This window comes from Nicotiana attenuata, unplaced genomic scaffold (genome assembly GCF_001879085.1).
Source record: "Nicotiana attenuata strain UT unplaced genomic scaffold, NIATTr2, whole genome shotgun sequence".
Taxonomy (NCBI): domain Eukaryota; kingdom Viridiplantae; phylum Streptophyta; class Magnoliopsida; order Solanales; family Solanaceae; genus Nicotiana; species Nicotiana attenuata.
The window spans coordinates 94,404-101,954 of record NW_017673002.1 but is presented as its reverse complement, the minus strand read 5'-3'; positions in this window follow the sequence as shown (position 1 = coordinate 101,954).

Genomic DNA, 7,551 nt, shown 5'->3' with positions numbered 1-7,551 from the left:
TAAGATTTACTAGGAAGACCGGGCCCTATGTGGGTTGCCTACGTATCACGCCCCGAAAGACGAGAATCAGGTATGCGTAGTTCGGGCAGATTGGATACGGTTGAAAACAACTAATTTAGAAAAAACATATTTTTTGGGTTTTCTTGAAAAATGATGAAACATGCAAAATCTTTTTTGGATTTTCTTTTTCTATTTTTTTTTTTGATTTTTTTGATTTTTCGAAAAATGATGCAAAAGTGCAAAATCTTTTTGAATTTTTCATTTTTCTTTTTTTTTCCTCTCTTCCTTAACAAAAATGTGACAGAAAACATAATTGGGCCCCACTCGCTTTATCTTCACACTTCACTCTCTTTTTTTTCTTTTTTTTCATTTTTCACTATTTTTTCATTTTTTTGCATTTTCCCTCAGCTATCTTTGGTCCGCCAAATGACTCTTTTACCCTTGAATAAATGCAACATATAGCACATAGGATGCATTAAGATGGTCTGTTATTTTGGGTACACCTGTCCTAGACGGACCCAACCCCTGTGTTGAGTCCCCTAAGTCAAATGCACGTGATGCAAACAAGCGCTCCTACTAGGGATCCGGCATGAAGCTGTGTTTTTCTAGGTTTAAATCCTGGGGTTTTGGTCTAGACTTGGGTACCCGAGCCGACAACTGGGGCCGAGGAGGGGGCGACGTACCGGGAGCACTAAAGTCTGCCCGGCCTTGTCGCTTGCCCAGCCTCGCTCTATTTGGTATACTTTCTACAGAAAAAGCGGGCTACGCGAACGTATGCACCATTTTCAGAAGACTCAGATGGGGTGGCGTAAGAAGGCAATTATATAAAATTCAACAATATTAAAGCGGTAAACAGATAACATTTAGCACAAAAAGGTTCACAGAATACAGTAATATCAATTATAAATAAAGCCAAGTAAAATCATGAAACAAGCTCGAATTCTTGAACCCTGAACTAGAGATTCTGGGTTCTTGTCCCCAGCAGAGTCGCCAGAGCTGTCACACCTCCTTTTTCACTACACCCCCGGAAGGGGTATAATAAAGGGAGTTATTTCCAATTTGAAGTGACAATCGAAACGGGATTATGTTATCAAAAAATTCAGAGTCGCCACTTGGGAGATTTATGGTGTCCCAAGTCATCGGTTTGAATCCCGAATCGAGGAAAAGAATGACTCTGTTATACAGTCTGCGAATACAGAAATCCGGGTAAGGAATTCTGTTAACCCGGGAGAAGGTGTTAGGCATTCCCAAGTTCCGTTGTTCTAGCACGGTCGCTTTGATCATACTTGGCTTATTAAATTGTTTAATTACTGATTTTAGAACCTATGTGCATTTACTTCTTTTACCGCTTTTAATTAGAAAATTATCTTGAAACGGGTTACGCGTACGTATACCCGCTTGTTTGGCGCGTCAAACATCATGTCACGCGAACGTGTCCACGATTAATAACGCTTTATTATTATTAAGAATGTTTGGGCCAAAGTTGCGCGAACGCATACTCCGGTTTTGTTTTTAGAAACGTAATTATGTTACGCGAACGTATACACAATCACGATAGTATTTTAAGACGGCCCTAAAGGATATTCTACGAAATATTAGTCATCTTTAATATCTAAGTTATAAAGCTAATACGAGGGCCATAAAACTAATTAATAGCCCACGAAAACCTATTTTATTATTAAGAAAAGTTTGATCAAAGTTGCGCGAACGCATACTCCAAATTGATTTTTAGAATTGTGATCATGTTACGCGAACGTATACGCCAATCACAATCGTGTTTTAATCGGCCCTAAAGGCTTGCTACGAATATTTGTTGTTTGTTGTATCTAAGTTATGAAATTAAAACGGGGCCATGCCATTAAGTAAATTGGTCTTGAGGAAAGGCTCAAAAATAGACTGCCTCCGCTGAGAGGCTTTAGACGCCATTGGGCCAAAGGCAAAGGTCCAGCTATGGGATTCATGGCAATTATTTGAAACAAATTAGTTCTTCACGAGAACCCCTAAGGCCAAACAAATACTGATTGTTTTTTATAATCTTAAACAGATACGAAATGCATTTTCAATACCAAATCACATTCTATAATAGAGATGCCATACATGACGTTATGAAGCTCATCCACAGTTGTTTCATCACTTAAACTATAACAACATCCATGACCTCTAACTAAAACATCAACGTGACTTCAAAAATGGAATTGACAATGTGGATTCAACAACAGAAATGTTAGACGCAGCTCAACATTGAACCCAGCCCATTTCCAACATGACTTCAGGAGAATACCATTATTAACATAGGCTTAATCCCGTCTAATTCCGAACACAGTACCCAAGACAATCAATAGACCAACTCCATGAAGCTTTTAAGAATCAATATGACAAACTGAGGTTGTAACAGAGATATCAAATACTTATATCTATAGCAATCTTCTGACTTTGGCAAAATCAGCAGGGCCTGAATTTCCAATTAATTCTAAAACTTGAAAACGACAACAGAAAACAGAGAAAAATCACACAGCCATTTCAGATTCTTACATAACAGTCTTGACATTACTTGAACAGTACTATTTAAAGCCTAGAACAGCCCGTTCATTTACATAGAGTTCGAACCATATTACAACCCCAACATTCTGAAATCATACACTAGATATAAGCGACTAAATCACACTAGTTATTAACATAAACTAGCACTTAGCCAAACCAGAAGTTAAATCAAACAAAATGAAGCATTTAATCACATATAATGGTAAGAATTGATAGCAAATACATCAAAACTTTGAGATGTTTATTTGAACTTCAACTTGAACCTCCAAAGCTTCATACATGCTAAGATTGGGTAGTGTACCTGGAGATTATAGAAGGAAAAGAGGTGGTTACTGTAAGCAAGCAACAACAGCAGCACTCAGCACCCCAAAAATGAACCAACCGACTAGTTTTTAAACCAATGATGAAATGCAACAGTTCGGATGCTAATTTCAGACTCACTGGATCAACAGACCCCCAAACCAAACTTGAATTGAGCCAAGCTTCAAACCATTTCAAAGGAAGAAACAAAATCGATTTTAAGAGTGAGAATTTTTCAAATTCAGAGCCAAATTTCAATGGAACAGTAGCAGCCTGTTTTTCTGTATTTTCCTCTCTTCAAAACTCTGACTTGCAAGGCAAGTACCCATGCCTTTATAGGCAATTGAGTAGGGAAATCTTCAGAATTAGTTTTTTACCTTTTACCCCTTTTGCATTCTTTGTTTTAGCTAAGCCATCCCTAAATTTCTGACTTGCTACCCAAGTTAATATTATCAAAAATCAGAAATTGCAATTCAAGCCCCAACCTAGAAGCTTCTAGGGGCTTCTTATTTCAGTACCAAAAGATTCCCTAACCTAATTTACCCAAAATACCCCTTTTAAATACCCTGAAATTACTTTACTAACCCTAGAATTATCCACGAATTACTGGTAATCATTAAACAAAAATTAAAAACCCTAAAGTATTTATCAATCCTGACTCAATTGAGCAGGAATCCCAAATTAAACAAAAATTCAAACTCTAACAAAATACTAATCTAATTACGTGATTGAAATCACACAAAAATGCAAATATGAAACTTACTGATTTTAATCAACTAAGACTAATTTGAATCACAAGAAAAATATGAAACCCAAACAGGACTGTTATCACTTACCTAAAACGATATGACAAATCAATGGGTCTTGGTCTTGCATGGGCTGATGAACCTCAAAATGAGTCAAACTCCATGCTAATCTCTCATTCTTACATAGAATAGTTGATTAGCATGGGTTTTAACCCATTAATGGCCCAGGAAAGGTTTCGACTCAAGTTCTGGCACTGGACTCAATTTCGATTTGAAATTCGAAGAGCTACAAGGGTGTTTGAAGGATTATGAGTGGGGATTTGGACTGAGGGAGGGACGGGGGTTCAAGGGTGTGAATTTGGGAGCGGTTGGGTGGCGGCGCCGCCGGACACGGCGGAGGCGGATGCTAGGGTTTCAAGGATTCGAGAAGTTTGAGTGGGATTCGAGGGAAACGGGGTGTGGATTTGGAAAGAGAAAGGCGAGGTGGTCAGGTGGTGTTAATTTGGGGGTCTTTGGACGATCGCCGCCGGCGGAGGCGATTTCCGACCGGCGGTTCATGGTGGTTGGTGGTGGCGTTACGTTCTCCGATGAACAGGTGAGAGATGGAGGGGGTAGGGGGGTTCTGAGAGGCGGGGTCCTGTTTGGACAGTTAAATACAAAATGATCTAGGCTTCCCAGCCGTCCGATCATCAAACCTCGACGGCTGGGATTAATTCTAGCNACGACGTCGTTCTGAGTCATTGGGGGGCTGGACCGGGTATGGGGAACGGGTTTGGGGTGGAGACTGCGTAATTTGGGCGGGTATTTCATATTGGGCCTGGGAAATTTCAAATTTTGGTCCACAAATCTGATATCTTCAATTTTATTTATCTTTTTTTTTCATTTAATTCTTTTTCTTTTTCTTTTCTTTTCCAAATTAAAGCAAAAATAAAAATAAAAAATAAAAACCTACACTAATTCCTAAATCCAATTACCCTACCACATTGTATTATTTAACAACTAATGAAAACCCAAATTAAAGAAAATTACCAAAATTCCAAACCAAAATTAAAAGTGCAATAATAGCCTATTTTTGTGATTTTTGTATATTATTGTAAAACCCTAATTACTAATTACTATGAATTTATGTTAAATTAAAAATGCACAAAAAAATGCAAATAAACATGGAAATTATGCAATTAATTCCTAAAAATTAAATAAAAGAAAAATCCTAAATCTAAGAATTCTGTAGGAGTAAATCATGCGAGGCAAAAATCACGTGCTCACAGGAACAGTAAATGCAAACTTGCTAAAGGAACATAGAAGTATTGTGATCGACAATAAGAAGAACATGCAAGAGGTGAAATCCACATAGACTAGAAATGGGGGAAGATCCTGGGCAGGCCTGTTTAATGAGAACAAATTTGCAGCTAAGGGTATGAGTCTATCCTATATTCCTTTGGTGATACAGGACGGAGAAATTGCAATCCAATTACTGGATGAGGACATTGCAGAGGAGAATCAGAAGTGGAATCGAGCTATAATCTTGTACGTGGTGGGAAATACTCCAACTATTGGGGCAATTGAGTGATTCGTAGCAAGTCAGTGGAGCAAAGTCAGGAAACCTAAGGTATTCTTCCATAACGATGGGTATTTCATAATTTTGATGAATAGCTGTGAAGGGAGGGATGAAGTAATACTGAATGGTCCGTATACTATTAATAGCAGACCAATCATACTTAGACCATGGATGTAAGGATTTGATTTCAACGAGGAAGTGCTTAAAACCATTCCTCTATGGGTCAAATTTCCTAAGTTGCCACTTAACTTTTGGAGTAACCAGTCCCTATGCAAAATTGGGAGTGGTATAGGAAAGCCTTTGTATGTTGATGCATGTACTACAGTGGCTGATAGAGTATCATATGCTAAGTTGTTAATTGAAATGGATATTACTAGGTCATTACCCGGGTCAATCAAATTATATGACCCTAAGGGAAAGGTGATCGAGTAGATGGTACAATATAACTGGAAGCCTCAGTACTGTCAGACATGTTGTCAAATAGGCCACTCATTTAGATACCAAAAGAAGAAGAACCCGGAGGGAGGGAAACAAATAGGTTGTGACCAAAAACAAAAACAAGAATGGAGAATAGTGAGGGTGCTTGATTCTAATGTGGATAAAATTGATGCACATGGTAGGTTCATGGACCAAATGAAATCAGAAGGTGAAGTAATGCCTATTTAGCAGGAAAATGAAGAGCAATGGCAGCTTGCTAGAGAGAAGTCTGCATCAAAAAAGAATATGGGACCCACAAGACAGAATGAAGTAGACATTGGCAATGCATTCAAAGCTCTAGTTGATACTGCTCAGAAGATTGTGCAATTATCTGAAGCTCAGGGAACAAGAGGGAAGCAGAGTAGAAGTGACAGATTAGGGGGCCCTAAAATAAATACTATATCATGATGAATATCATAACATGGAATGTTAGGGGTTTGAATAAAGTGTATAGGCAAAAAGAACTAAAAATATTTTGTAGGGAGAATAATGTGGTAGTAATGGATGTCCTAGAAAATAGAGTCAAGGCAAATAATGTTGATCCAATAATGAAAAAGGTGTTCAGTAATTGGCAATGGTTAGCTAATTATGATGACGCACCAGGAGGTAGGATCTGGGTAGTATGGGACCAAACAAAGGTGGAGTTTGAGGTGATTCGAGTTCACGTACAATATATAGTAGGGCAGGTGAGCATGAGACAACACAATATTAATTTCAACTTTGTTGCAGTCTATGAAATGTATACCATACAAGACAGGAAGATAATATGGGAGGATCTGAAGGGAACTATGAATGGAGTCAATGGAACCGAGCTTAATAATGGGGGATTTCAATATTATTCTGTCTATTGAGGATAGAGTGCAGGGGAATCTAGTACAAGATATAGAGGTGAAAGATTCTAAAATTTTCATATTTTATACTGGAGGAGATAAGCTTAGAACGGTGGGGAGAAAGTTCACCTCGACAAACAACCATGTTCATAGTAGAATTGATTGAATATTGGTTAATGCAGAGTGGATTCAGAAATGGCCTCATGGAGGGGATCATTATGAACCCGGGATTCTCAGACCATTGTCCTTTGAAAATAACCATTGATGATACTAAGCAAGAAGGAAGGCGACCTTTCAAGTTTTTCAACTGTTTGGCCAACCACCAAGACTTTGATGATATAGTCAAGCAATGCTGGAGAAAGAGGTACAGGGGAAATGCAATGCTAAATGTGTGGAACAAGCTCACAAAATTAGAAGGAGATCTAAAGCAACTGAACAGCCAAGAATATAGTAGTATTGGGCACAAGATTCAAGTAGCAAGGAACAAGTTACAAGACATTCAAGTGCAGATGACACTTTCAAGAAATGATAATGAAGCAATACTACAAGAGAAGGCTGCTAAACTTGAGTTGGCAAAATGGTTGGAAGTGGAGCAAAGTGTTGTGAAACAGAAGTCAAGAATCAAATGGCTTAAGCTAGGGGATTCTAACACAACATATTTCCATGCCTATGTGAAAAACAGACAAGCAAGGAATCATATTGGCAGGTTGACTGACAGTGTAGGGCAAATTTTCCAAAGTGCCACTGAAGTAGAAGAGGACATACCGAGTTTCTACAAAAAACTACTTGGTACAACAGCTCCACAATTGCCAGTAGTTATCCCAGAAATCATGCAGAATGGTTACACTTTGAACAGGCAGGAAAAACTGCAGCTAATCAAGCCAATTACTAGAGAGGAAGTGAAGAAAGATCTACAAGACATTGATGATAATAAAACACTTGGATGTGATGGTTATAATTCTTATTTTTTCAAGAATACATGGCACATAATTGGTGATTACTACAGCAGTAATGGATTTCTTTGAAACTACTGAAATGTGCAAAGCCTTCAACTGTTCCACTATTACCTTGATACCTAAAGTTAAGAACCCAACTAACA